Genomic DNA, 15,615 nt, shown 5'->3' on the forward strand with positions numbered 1-15,615 from the left:
TGCAACACAACACTACTCATAACTGATCTACTGGTGTATTTCTTATGTCAAAACATGAGTCTCGATTACCTGAGCAATTCTGCAGACTAAGAGAATTTCCATTTGCCTTACTCATCTTTTTTATAGATGAAAAACTAGCAGAATATGACTGGCAAAATATTTTAAATTGTAGAGAAATTAATACATGCACTTCGAATCTAATTAAAACTATCAAAACCATTATTAATGATGCATCCAAGAAGGTTAATATCAATGTAAAAAGTAGAAAACTTAAACCTTGGATCATGGCAGGACTGCTGACTTCAATTAGGAACATTTAGGACATTCTCTTCAACACATTAAAAAATAATCCTTACAACAGGCAATTAAAAAAGAAATATCGATATCGCACCATGCTACATTCTTTAATTACTTACTTACTTACTCTTACTCCCAGGGCCATTTATATCGGAGGTGATATTTGGCCGCACCAACAGATCTTCGCCAGGTTAACCGGTCTTTCGCATCATCCTCCGTTGCCCCAATTCTCTCCAAATCTTCTTGCACTTGCTTCCTCCACCTCTGATTAGGTCTTCCCCGGGGTCGCCTTCCTGTAATGTTTCCCTTTAAAACTCTTCCCAGTCTACAATCTTCACCTCTTCTTAATATATGACCAGCCCATCTGATTCTTCGGCACTTGATGTCTCCAATTACATCTGTGCTATTTTACAGTTGCCTTAATTCCCTATTGTGTCTTATTCTCCATTCTCCTTGCTCAAATATTGGTCCAAAAATCTTCCTTAAAATTTTATTTTCGAATACTATTAGTTTCTTTACATCTCTTTTATTTAATTTCCAGGTTTCTGATCCATATAGAGAACTGGGCACATTATTGTTTTGTACAGCAAGATTTTTGTTTTGCGGGACAAAGATTTAGATGAAAGTAATTTATTGCAAGCATGAAAACATTTATTTGCTGAATTTATTCGGCTTTGGATTTCTAGTTCATCAGTATTTTGGTTAGATATAATTACTCCTAGGCATTTACAACTGTTGACTTTTTCAAATGTATGGCCATCAATTTCTATTGGTTCTTCAGTATTATCCAGGTTTCTTGAAAAAAGTGCATGTACTTTTGAATGTTTTTGAATCGTTTGTTTTTATGCCTACTTTTTCTGTTTCTTTCATAAATACTTCGGTTAAGGCCTTCAGATCTTCAAGTTTTTCTGTGATTATAACCACATCATCTGCAAAGGCTAAGATGTTTATTTTGGTTCCTATTTTCACTCCTATGTTCTTCTCTGCTACCTTTTGTAGAGCTTCTTCAATGGCAAAATTAAATAGGATCGGTGATAGCCCATCTCTTTGTGGGAGTATTTCATTTGGTCCAAAATCGTTTGGTCCACAAGTTGTAAAACAGTTCGTTTGGTCCAAAATCGTTTGGTCCAACACTTGTAAAACAGTTCGTTTGGTCCAAAATCGTTTTATCATCCAGTTGGGGAGTATTTCATTTGGTCCAAAATCGTTTGGTCCACAAGTTGTAAAACAGTTCGTTTGGTCCAAAATCGTTTGGTCCAACAGTTGTAAAACAGTTCGTTTGGTCCAAAAGTACAGGCAAAACCAGAATTACAATTGTGCATTGTGGAGTAAACTTATGAAATAGACTGTACGTTTCACTGTGGCCCATTCGATCGGGTTGTTTTATCCAAAACTCTAATACGAGTTCGTTTGGTCCAAAAGTATGAACTATTGCGTCCCTCACATAGAAGGCGTTCAAATAATCGCCGTCACGTCGTCAACCCAACCCAACCCCTTCCAAGGCCTATATGTTGTTTTGTGTTACGTTTCTAAATATTTGATATGTTTGCATTTATATACACGTACATATACATATATTTATTTATATATAATGTGTTTGTGTAATGTTTACTTTTTATCCCCAGTCAATCTTAAAACAACGCGTTTTAATTCCCTAGATCTGTGGATAAACATTGACTTTGCTTTCAGTTTGCATTTAATGTTAAACAGATGGTTTATTTAATCCTACTAATATTATAAATGAGAAAGTTTGGATGTATGGATGTATGGATGGATGTATGTTTGTGACAAGTAAACGCGAAAAATACTGGTCGGATTGGGCTGAAATTTGGCATGATGATAGCTCACATTCCCGATTAACATATAGGCATATTCTTATTTCAAAAATCCTTTCGGGCTCCGCCCCAGTGGCTCTGGAGTTTCCCATGTTAACCTTATGAGAAATAAAATTATTGAATCTTAACAGCTGTTTCAATTAAACAAGTTGGTTCTGTTCTGTGATGTTCAATAGCATTAAAGTTACAAAAATTACCAACAGGGTGCAGCACTATTATTTCTTTTACATTTATGACAACAGCTAATTTGCAACCAAAAGGTGAGTGAGCGTAGCGAACAAACTTCAACCAGGACGTGATTGAGCCATGCGAACGAGATAATCTTGAAAATTAAGAAGTTAAACGGGGCAAAGCCCGCGGGTTACAGCTAGTTTATCTATATATTAAAATTCAATCTGTGTTTGTTGTGTGTTTGTCATGGTATTTGTAACAATTATGTAGTTAATAATACAAATATATAAAGTTAATTTCTCATCGAAGATATATCCTATTTGTAAAACTTCCCAAAATGTTATGTTTACTCCCCATGAGAACCGTGAATAAATTATTGAAAAGAAAATAGTTTGTAATTGTTGTACCTTTATAAAAATTATATTATATTTTTAAATATTTATATCTTACTAATATTATAAACTAGCTGGCCCGACAGACGTCGTCCTGTCCTATTGTGGTTTTATGTCACATGCTCGTTCATTTTCAAGATGAGCTCGTTCGCATGGCTCAATCACGTCCTGGTTGAAGTTCGTTCGCTACGCTCACTCACCTTTAGGTTGGAGCTCGTTCGCTGCGCTCACTTGCCTTCAGGTTAGCTCGTTCGCTACGCTAACTCGCCTCCAGGTTGAAGTTCGTTCGCTACGCTCACTCACCTTTTGGTTGCAAATTAACTGTTCTCATAAATTAAAAATAAATATAGTGCTGCACCCTGTTGGTAAACCTATTAACTTTTTAATGCTATTGAACATCACAGAATCAAATTGTTTAGTTGCACCAGCTGTTAAAATTCTTTAATTCCATTTAAATATGAGTACTTATAAGGTTAACATGGGAAACTCCAGAGCCACTGGGGTGGGGCCCTATTGACGGATCTGCACCAAACTTCACACAAACCATCCTTGAATAATGCTTAATAATGCCTGAAAGTTTCATTACAATCTGTCGAGTGGTGTTGGAGTCCATAAAGGACAAACATACAAATATACAAATATACAAACATACAAATATACAAATATACAAACATACATTGAATTTTATATATATAGATGTGAAAGTTTGTGTGTTTGTTTGTTTGTTTGAAGTTCAATCACGCATAAACCACTGGACGGATTGGGCTGAAATTTGGCATGATGATAGCTTACATTCCCGATTAACATATAGGCATATTCTTATCTCAAAAATCCTTTCGGGCTCCGCCCCAGTGGCTCTGCAATTCCCCATGTTAACCTTATGAGTATTCATATTTAAAGGGAATTAAAGAATTTAGTCAGCTGTTTCAACTAAAAAAGTTGGTTCTATGATATGGAAAAGCATTAAAAAGTTATAAGATTTACCAACAGGGTGCAGCACTATATTTTTTTTGCATTTATGAAAACAGCTAATTTGAACTAAGCAACAACAAAAAACTGTGATTCGCAATGAGAACTGTCAAAGTAGGATTGTTTACAGTTATGTATATGTTTTTCATTTCATGAATAATTTGTGATATTTTGCGAATTGATAATTTATTTTTCTCTATTGTTTAGGTAAAATGGTAGAACATTATGGCTATGGTAGATGTGTAATACTATAGAATACGGTACTGTAAATTTAAAAAAGCAAATTTTATCAAACTGTGTCCTCCACCCATTGCAATCGCAAAGCTTGAGTATAACTGCAATAAGCATTTTATACTTATATTCCAACCCCGTACGAAGGACGGGTACTCTGCTAGTTTTTATATATTTTTATATTTTATATTTTTAAATTTTATTATATTTTTTTGTATACATTTAATAGTTAGTTTTTAGTACTGCAACGCGTGCCGGATAAATACTAGTCTGATACTGTATATATATATAAACGCGTTTTTTATTTTGATATTTTGAACCACTTTACGGATATTAATGAATTTAAATAGAATGATAGATAATTAAGAAATGAAGGGGATGTCGAGGCCATAACCGTACGTAAGGCTAACTTCACTGTGTTATAGAAATAAGTGTAAATTGCGTACTAAACAGTTCAAAGTAGTTTCATGTTGTTTTTTCTAAAAAGTGAAAAGGTGGTTTCAAATTAAATTACATGTAAATGTTTATGTTAATAATGTTTTGTTTACACAAATGTTGTGTTTGTCGTTGTTCGCCGACATAATATTTAACTTTAAAATGTAGTTTTCCCTTAGGCTGTGGTTTCCTAGACGCGTAATAGATGCGCTGCGTGTGCGCATCTAATACGCAGCACACTTGTCTTATGGAGTTTCGTGTAAGCGGTTTCCAAGGCTGCGTATCTAATGCGCGCGCATCTAATACGCGCGCACCAATAGCTGCGTATTTGACCGACTGCTTTCAGAGCAGTCGAATCTGAGTTACGCTGCGTTTTAGACATGTCTCGTGCAATGGATTCAGAAGTAAATTTTGTACATAAGGCAAAATTCTCCAACAACGACAAAAAATTAATTGAATTTGTATCTTCTAATGACACATTATTGAAGTACTTTGTTCATAATTAAAATTGTATAGTATTATATTTCATATCACTCGTTATGTATTGTTAATTTCCCCATAATGTGTGATTTTAATATTGAATTCCCTTGTTACATGTTCCCTACAATTAATTTGTCCTTACATATTTTCTTATTGTTGTTATTAGTAAATAAACCTAATGTAGACAAATATTCTTTTCATGTCAGCACAACACCAACTCCCAAATATAAGAGCCCCCATAATTATTTTAAGAAGTCCTGAACATCTTGGTAATAAGCAAATATTAATTACTAGCATAGTACCCAAACTTCTTACGGAGTCGGCGTACTGTATAAGTATAAAATGCTTATTGCAGTTATACTTGTAAAAGGTATTTTCATCGATTCAGTAAATCCCGAATAGGTAAATATAATAATAGGAAAAGCAAAGTTAGGCAGGGTAAATTAAGATTTATTGTTTACATTTTAAATTGACATGTTTGCTTTAACATTACAGTTAAAAGATCCGTGAGGGCCACGTACAGTTCCTAATTATGTACTTTTCCCTGCTTACGCTTCTTCAAAGCTTTTAATGCCAACATATAGATATCACTATCTAAATCATCGTATAACATCATAGTAGCCACTAGTAATCTCTCCCGTGAACTTATGTTACGCACCAACCGTGTGTATTGTACGCAGTCTAGGAAACCACTCACGGCAGCTGCGTTTTGGGACCTGGATAAAAGACGCTGCGCATCTAAACCGCTGCGCATCTATTACGCGTCTAGGAAACCACAGCCTTACCATAAAGGATGTGCGTTATCACTAAATTTGCAATTTACTACTATACATAGAAAACACTTGCGTATAGTTGAGTTTCACAGTACATACAATCATTTTAAGTTTATGTTTTGCCATCAAATGTTAAGTCATGTTAGAAAATTTCATTTCTGTAAAACATTGTTCAATTATTGAAGATGTCAGTGAATTATATTTACTACGAAATTTTTGTGTCTTTGTGTTAACTAGGCTACCTGTTTGTGATTTATATTGACTACTCGATTCACGTGCGTAGGACCCTAGATGAAACATACTGTAGGACTGACCAACAGTAGAACATAAACTACCTGTACAGTAGTTGGTTTCAGTTGGTACTTAACAGTATTTGGTTTCAAATTGCATTTGAAATATTTATGTTAGAAGTTATATGTGTACAATAATATTGATTGTCGTGATTGCCAGTTAGCGTGAGAAAGTAAGTTAATACATATTTGAGACCATGTTTAATAGAGTGCTAGATTTAGCAAGCACCTTAAATGGTCAAGAATATGTATTGTAACACTTTCACTTGGAGTTTGTTCCTTGTTTTTATAATATTTTTATAATCAATACTAAGTGAGCAATGTTTTTTTAGAAGCAAGTTCACATGTTTCTTTTCATTCAACCCGTAATATTAACCAGACCAGATGTTGTAAATTATTGTTTGACTATGTATGATTTTATCATTGAAAAGTAAGTAAAAGCTTTGAGTTTTTTTATTTGTTTTATTGTTTGAAAATGTTTTTTTCGCCACACTATGATGTTATTACCTTTTTTACATTGGTTAATTAGAGGCTGAAAGTTACGTTTTGCTGGCCATGCCAGCTGTAATCGTCATTTGGGGACCGAGCAGGTTTTTACAGACCTAGGGCCGCAAAATCAGCTGCCCGCTTGCATATTAAGTACACAAACAGTATCCACAGCATTGCAATAGAATTGTTTTATTTTCACCGTTGCCTAGCAACTGTTTATTATTATTTTTGCTGATTCGTGAAATTACTTCTTCACATAACCTTAAAGTTAAGTTGATTATCAGTGTGCATTAATTATTATTGTGAATAGTAGTAGTGTGGTGAAAAATAGTGTTCGTACCAGGGACAAAAAATGGTTTTGCAGTTCTCGATTGTTTTAAAAATATCTCGAGCCGGCAAAACCTCATTTTCGGTAAGAAACTATTGTGTAATTATTAAGTTAAAAGTTTTTGATGGGTAAATTTATTGGAATTAAATCTTATTTTACACTGTTTTTTACACTTTTTTATTTTCCCGTAGTAGCAAACCTAAGCACTTGTTAAATCTAATGTGTTACAGTATTGAAATTGGGAATAAATATGTCTCATTTATGGAAATATTTTAGTAAAAATGTAATGAGATAGGTTGAAATTCGCTTGGTCTGCAGGTTTGCTGCGGCGGGGGTATTTTACTGTAAATCTAAATTCTTGTTTTCCTGTCACAATAAACAACACCCAATCTACTGAAGTACATTAAGTTGAACACACATCACATTTGGAGAAAACGGCAACAACTAAATCTTAAATGCAATCAATTGAATTGGCTCAACGGAAGAAAATCAAAACTTGATCAAGAAAATAAATAACTACTGTACAAACTATATTGAAACCAATATGGAGATACGGTGTGCAACTTTGGTGCTCGGTAAAATATCGAAATTATAGAAAGATACCAATCAAAAATGCTGAGTAAGATAGCTAATGCACCTTGGTATTTAACCAATAGAACTCTACATGAATACCTTTAAGTGCCAACGGTTATGGACGAAATCGTTCCCTTAATTGAAAGATACATTTTGAAATTAGAATGTCATCAAAATTTTTTAGCGTTGAACTTACTAAACAACACGGATGCAATATACACACTAAAGAGGTCATAAATTTAGGAGCTGCCCTTCAGATTTATGTGAAGTGTTTTATTGAAGGATTTGCCGTTGACTTAATCAGCTAATTTTAATCCTCAAAAGTTACTTTTCGCTACACTACTGTGAGATGTCATGTTTTCTTTGCTTGTTTATCACCTGCGAAAACCTATCATTACATTGTTTACTATGGCAAAATCTTGTTTACTATGCTATAGTAAAGTCAACTACCTATCTTCTTTTGAATTTTGCCGACTTAAACAAACAAATATTTGCTATTTGCTATTTGTTTTGTTAACTGTTTCAATTTTCAAAAGCTAAAATCTATATATTTAATACACAGTTGTAACACTGTTTTCTCAGTAATTACTGGACCGATCTACAAGATTTATGTCTCAAATTAAAGGGGATAGTGTGTAGATTTGCCGAACTTCCTTAGAATTTACGTTTTTTCTAAGGGCTACGACCTACAGCCCTTTAAAGGTCGAGTCAATACAATTCTTATTGAAGAATATAATACACAGTTTATAAATTATTCGTCAGCTGTTTAATGTTTGTCAGACATTTGTTATTATTTTTATAACCTAACTTTCAGTATGAAATTGTCAAACTTGGAGTTTTTATTTATAAACACACGATTTTGATCAAGGAAAGTGTATTTGTTAACTTATTTTTGAAAGTTTTAGTTTGCCTGCTAAGTGATCTGAAGGAAAGTGGAAATTGAGTTTAGTTTGAGTATGGAATGTGAAATAATACCCATAGTAGAGAACGGAAACTTATTGTTTTGATCAATATAATTTATTCTCTACGGCCACCAGAACAATCATAGGGAAATCCGCTTGCAAGTTGTACAGATAATTGCTAATGATTGGTACCGGTAAACATACAAACATTTTATCGTAAGTGATTAATCTTACTCAAGATCAGTGTTCGACGTCGAAATTTTACCTTCTCGAGATGGCGAGTACGCTGGGATATTTGGAATTACAATTTATCAGTGAACTACGTATATCCTAACTATATTTTTTCGAGTAGGCCTACACAGGGAAGTTGCTTGAGAAACTGTGACTTACGATTTCGGTTCTGGCGAAGAAGTATCTGACTTTATGTTTAATGGCAATGTTGACTCGGGTCATTATAGCGTTATAAAACTTTATCATTAACCCCAGGATGTGAAAAGTACAAAAAGAAAAAGAAAAGGTAATCATAAACCGGGCGTAAAGAGACATACAGAACGAAAAAAGCATGTAGAGAACCAACAAACTAAGGTAAAGAGCAGTGAGGGTGTTAAATGTGCTCTGAAAGTCCATTCTAAAAAATACCAACTTTTTTGAATTGGGGTCGTTAGATTGGATTTGTCAGTACTGGAAATCTATGAATTTTGAGTCAGAACAGACTAACTGGGACACAAATATTTTTTCCTTATGTTGTCACAAGGGGAAGGTAAAATGAACTCCTTATCAACATTTTGAGTTTATGGAAAATCTTATCAACAGCGACTATAAAAAAAAGTATTAAGGGTCAAAAGAGACAAAAAACTATTTGAGTAAAATATAATACAAATCTGCATTTGAAATGACCAGTTCTAAGTCTCACTTGAATCAACATATTTCTGGTAGTGGTAGTCTACATAGTTTTAAAATCCACGACTCCTTTTCCATCAAATTGGACCGTTAATACCCTCTAACATTGAACAAAGTATGCCCAACTTTATATATATACGACGTAAACACAGCTTTTACTCACAGTATGGGTCAAAGATTTGTGAAATGCGACCAACTGCTGATGCGTGATTTACATGTAGGCTAAGTGACTATCTTTATTCCATACAACAAATGTAATGAAAAAAAAAACGACGAATAAGTTATAGGAATATACTTGAGCAAACTATCTAAATAGCATAAATAGCTGCTTATTAGGTTATCAGCATTGCCCAGTTCGTATACTATTTATTAATTTATTTATCGTATCTACTTTATGAAAAAAATTAAACAACCCCTAAATAAAATACAAAGATAAACAGTATTTGTTAATTATTATTTCTTTTATTGCTGACAATATTCCCGTGGCGGAGCACGGGCGGTTAACTAGTAAATAAGTAATAACCTGCTGGGAGTCAGTATAGATTAAAATTTATTTATTCCGTACCCCAACTAACCAAGTAGTGCTGTATGGGTGAGAAACTTGGGACCTACCAAAGAACCGAAAACTATTTATGCTGGGAGTGTTGCTGTATAACATACCATTTTAAAGACCAAGTAATGCAAGTTATCATCAGACTTGGATCGTTATTAGTTATGGAAGATTATAGAGAGTAGAATCCTCCTACAGTTTCAGTACTACGGAGTAATGTACGGTAAGTATTAGATATTACTAATATATGAATAGTTACCAAATTAATTACTGTGCCATTATGCCATGGAATGGTGGTACCAATGTAGCAACTCTACGTTGTGTTTTAATGCCCGTCAATTTCACAACACCCTCGGTCATCAGTGGTCAATCAATTAACATACCCAATCGAGGGAACTTATGTATTCGGTTTGTAATTATAAAGAACAACGTCCTGCTTGAAATCAAAGTGCCCTACGTAGTTCTGACCAGCTCTACCATGGGCGCCACCGGCAATCGATTCGGACGAAGTATGTTTTATTGCCTTGGGTAGTCAATAGTACCACAGACTCTTAATGTTGATAATAGGAGGTACCATCATGTAAAATGTCATACCAAATGAGCCAATAGTGTGATTTAAGGTCAATTAAACAAAGTAACTTATGTTATTTGAACTCTGTGACAAGAGAAAACCCTGTGTTACCGTTATGAGGTACATGCGCATCGTTGTAGCATTGACTTTATACCTACACAAGTGTAGATATAAAGTCAATGGTTGTAGGCCAAATAGTTCAAAACCTATTTGTACACCAACAAACTAATAGATCTCAAAACAAAATATTCTACAGTCTACCTGAATATCGTATCATTAAGTTACTTGCTTTGTTTACCGATACAACAATAAATTTATTTACTTGACACAGCAGGAAGTTTTGGTGAGTTAATCTTGTCAACCTGTATCACATTATTATACGTTTTCCGACAATGTAGCAAAAGGGGGCACAATTGCGAAGATAAATGATACAGACACAGACTGATTCTTATGTTAAGCAAAAGAGCTGATCGGCTATGAATAAAACTAAACATGGCATGCTTTTTCTTCGGCATGGTGTTAAAAAAGGTGGGGACATATTTTGCAAAAAAAAATAAAATGAAATAAATAGTGATTACTTGAGTTAAAATAAAAAGAAAATCAAGAATAACATTTTTTCCAAAATCGCTTTGTTAACCAGATATCCGCCATTTTTTATTTTGTACGTAAACATTTTTATCTTTTAATATTTTCCGCCAATCTTTATGAAACTTGGTATTTATGTTAAGGTAGACGAGGCCCGTGCTATAAAAAAAGTTCATCTTGATTCAACCTAAAAATTCAAAATGACAGCCATTTAAAATCTTTAAACTTAAATTACTCGAAAATTGCTGGTTTTATGAAAAAATGTCAAGGACACTTTTATTTAGAATTTTCATTTATCTATCAAACGATACCATTTTCAAAAAGACCAAATAATAAATAGCTGAAATATTACGAGTTTAGTTCTAAAATGGGGCAGACCTGACTAGCTTCAGCCTTATTTAACCCCATTTTACATCTAAAAATAGTAAAAAGATCGTAAAAAAAAAATCGTAAAAAAAGATCGTATTTTATCTTTTTGAATATGGTATCATTTGATAGATAATTTAAAATGCTAAATAAAAGTGTTTTGGACATTATTTCATAAAACCAGCCATTTTCGAGTAATGCAGAACGAACGGTTGGTTCTCGTTGTGAATTGTGTGTTGTGATTTTATTAAATCACCCTTCGCTTCAATCAAATTCCCTTTCAAGTTTCATTTATCGAGTCTCTGTTTTCAACACCTATATTGTTGTGCGTCAAAGTCAATTAATATTAATTGCCGTGCTGTTATATTGTAACGAATAAATAAAAGTGTGATTAATTGTAGTGTATATTTGTGTGTACGTTGAGTGTAGTGATTAATTTAGAATATTTTTAATCTTGACTTTCTGACTAATAGTTTTGTGAATTGTGTTGTGTAGTGTCTTATCTTGTTCGTGATTTAAGCATAAACAAATTTTCAAACTATTTAATTTTTAAATTATTATACTTTATTTTTACTTCTATTTACGTGTTGTGTGCCGTACTTGTACTATGGATACTGTCTCGGAGCTTGCTGGTAGTAGAGCAAATAGCAGATACTACCACGTAAATGATGGGTACTTTTTCGTTCATAGTTACATAAGAACAAACACTGTGTATCTAAAATCCAAAGAATGGAAAAGGACGCGATGCGCTTGTCGGGCAACAATGCCGCAAAGACCGGAAAATCATCTAGTACAGGCCTTCATTGTGACTCGTGCACACAACCACGAGCCTGACAATACCTTCGTGGATCTGAATGAACTTAGAAAAAGGATACTGGAACGGTGCCAAGGGGAGACTTTGGATCACAGAACGATTTTTGACCAGGAGTGCAGGAGGTAATGTTGCAATTTTCACTATTCTAATATTATGTGTTATGAGAAAAGTAAAACAATTCAAACCGTCAGGGCAGAGCCTGAAGATGGTACGATTAGTTGACTACGTAAATTAATGTAAAAACGTGGGACGCATGCTAATTTACAATTAACTACACCTATTGAACTATTATGATCTATTGCATGCGCCCAACGTTTTTCGTTTTAAATCTTACTAGTATTTATTCTCTCAACATAATTATAATTATTTTCTACTTAGTGTGTAAAAAAACGTTGAATTTTTAAAAAAGTATTTATATTTACAAATTATAGGTTTGCTGCGGCAGGGGTATTTAGTCTTTAATGTGTAAATATGCTAAATATGTTTCATATGGCCTGTTAATACATAACCAAAACCTTATTATCTGTAATCAGATGTTTTATCTTTACTTTGAAATACTTGTTTTATATTTTTTAGAATATCTTGGGAGCAGAACCGGTACCTCTTAACCTCTGCTTTTTGAACTGTCAATTTTAAGTATTTACAGCTGACTTAAACTAATTGATATATTTAAACATTCTTTCTAAATGTAAACATGGAAATTTAGAAGCCATGGGGCGTAGTCAAAGGGAAATGTTACAATTTAATGATATCATATTGCATTGTCAACAATTTGTAAGTTAATTTTCAAGTTTCTACCTCATCGGGAACTTTCTTTAGAATTGTTATACAATTTTGTAAGAAAATAAGGTAATAAAAACAAGCTCATGGGGCTTAGACCTAGGGAAATATCAAAGATAAATGATATAACACCGGTATTGCACTGTCATCCATTTGTGAGCTAATTTTCAACTTTCAAGTCTCTCGCTCATCGGGAAGTTGGCATGAAATTGGTTGCAAAATTTGTACCGGACAAGTAAGCGAGCTAATAAAAACGTTTTATAAATGCAAACCCTAAAACGTTTACTGCACTTGAACAATAGGTACCATTGAACAAACCGATTTAATCTAAATGTATTTTTAAAGGCCTTCCTTTATATTATAAGCTTAGAGTTTTCATCAGTCCCAAAGCAGTTGCGATTTGTTAGATTTGAAGGCTAGTTGGTGATGGTCAGAGGGTGTCGCGGGGCGGGGTTCTACAAAAATACGCGCCATTTTGCAGACACACTACTACTAAGACGCGCGACTACCGTCCTTACGCACGCGCAGGGGCGAGCTACATGACCTTCGGACCATAGTTTGTGGTGTGGTGTACCTAAGCCATTTGTACCTAAGCTTATTGCGTTGGCTCAAAATGTAAATTCTTTAGGAGAGCAGGTAAAATTAAGAGAAGCCCATTCACTAGCTACACATTTCAGTGCCAAAGAGTATGTTTTCTTTGTGGCAGCCAGCAAGAAAAGTATCAATGGTGCATACGTTTCATTTACCAATCCATGAAGAGTGAACATTTGTGTGAAAAGTTCCATTCACGTACACCTTTTCCACCTATGACTATAAATGAGTACAATTAAGAGCAGCAACTGTAGTTTACACGCATATAGATGAAATATTTTCTTGCAGTCCAACTTTGACAGTTCTCATTGAATATCAGAGTGTTTTGTTGCTGCTTGGTTGAAATAGTCAGTCAATGGCTCAAATTAGCTGTTTTAAAAGACAAAAATGTCCATAGTGCTGCACCCTGTTGGTAATAATCTTAAAACTTTTAAGATGCTTGTGCATGTCATAGAACCATTTTTTATATTTGAAACAGGGTGGGTACTCCACCACAATACAATTACTCAAACTATACACATTAATTATCCAGTAGGTCTGAATAGTAAACTACCTAAAATAAAACGATACTATCCAATAAAATTCACAGTACACATAACATAACCTTTATGTCCTAAGATCATCAAACGAATCGTCCATACCCATCCCTTAGTCTATATATATATATATATATATATATCACTGCATCAATTGCTAAATAAATAAGTGTTAACAATTGATTAATTTATTTGTTGCGTGTCGCACACAAACACATACCATCTCATTTTTATTTATTAGTACATATATAATGAAATATATATTTCCGTTTTAATATTGATGATGATCATCACAACAGAAAATCACACATATATTACTGTGTCGTGTGTATATTATTATGTTGAATCGGTTGGCATTCTAAAATAAGTCATGTTGGTGTTTGAAGGTATCCATTGGAAGTTACCTCCCAACTGCCATTCCATTGCATCAAGTCGTCCATGTACCGAAACCTTTGGTCGGTGATTGATGCAATCCCCCAAACCCTGCAGACACTGAGTGAAAACCTGGAGGAGGAGAGGAACGAACGGTTCTCCAAAGCTATTGGAGGCGGGGATTTTTATCTCGGTAGCGTTCAGGATGAATCTAATGGAACGTCACTTATATTTGGATCCCCGAAGATGATTAGTGAAATTCGAGAAGTTTCGGAGATTCACATTGACGGAACTTTTAAAGTAAGGCCAAACGTGCCGCCATCACGACAGCTACTAACTGTCATGGGGATGAGGTTCAACAGAGTACGTAACCATTATTGTACAATAGAATGGAACAAATTTTTATGTTTTTTCTAATGCAATGCAATGCAACGGAAACTAATCCCACATTATTTGTTATTGAGCGAAGCTCACTTTCCCTCACTTTGTAACTTCTTTGTAAGGGCATCAGAATGTAATGGATTGACCAATTGATGTGAAATTTGGCCAACAGCTAAAGAATACTCAGCACAATGTTTAGGTAAAAAAATATTTGCAAATTTCCTTCTGGATTTTTTTTTTATAGGTCACACAATTTCGCTTGTTATTTTAATGTAAGTTGAAAGAAATATTATATTGGGTTTATGACATATGGGTTTATCTCGTTTCATTTAAATAAGATAAACATATGTTAATTGTTTGTAACTGTTTTGTTTACATTTCAATGTTTACTTTCATCCTAGGTTAGTTGGAATGTAACAGTTTATAAATCGAAGTAACAGTTTTGCTGTATTTGTTTTGAGAAATGTTGATTGCACGAGTACATCCCTATGTACATCGCTATGCGCATTTACAAAGTACAAAGAAATGGTCAGGATGGCCAGTTTCACGACAAAGGTAACATCATTAATGTTGAGCAAGATATTAATGAAATAGCATCTGTCTTACCTATACACTGCCCGAAAACTTTAAAGTCATCATTGTCCAACGTCAAGGCGTCTTTGGCCATATCGATTTCAAAGTTCGACGTGAAAAACTACAGCAAGCACTTATTTGGCTGAAGGCAAATAACCCATTTTATTTTGACATAACCATTAGTGATGAAGCGCTACACCAAATACCAGTCAATGATTTTGTTCACATGAGAGTACCGTGTGTACGTGAAAACCAAGATAGTCCTGATGAAATCGAAGAAGACCAAGTTGAAGAAACATCGGTGCCTATGATTGCGCAATCTCGTCAAAGGGATCATGTTCAGAGACTAATGTGGCCGACCAGAACACTGCTGAAAGGGAACATATTGTAGGTTGTTAGCTGCATTAGCCATTGCAATCACAATCTTTAAA

At 34.1% G+C, this 15,615-nt stretch overlaps 1 protein-coding gene across 2 annotated transcripts in view; it reads right to left on the reverse strand.

Moving 5' to 3' along the window:
- Window positions 1-15,615, reverse strand: part of LOC128982709 (translation initiation factor IF-2, mitochondrial) — a 264,910-nt gene that overhangs the window by 77,791 nt on the left and 171,504 nt on the right. The gene's annotated exons all lie outside the window — the stretch shown is intronic.

This window comes from Macrosteles quadrilineatus, unplaced genomic scaffold, assembly GCF_028750875.1.
Source record: "Macrosteles quadrilineatus isolate MER2022 unplaced genomic scaffold, UCM_ALF_1.0 Scaffold_1__1_contigs__length_201487025, whole genome shotgun sequence".
NCBI classification, from domain to species: Eukaryota; Metazoa; Arthropoda; class Insecta; order Hemiptera; family Cicadellidae; genus Macrosteles; species Macrosteles quadrilineatus.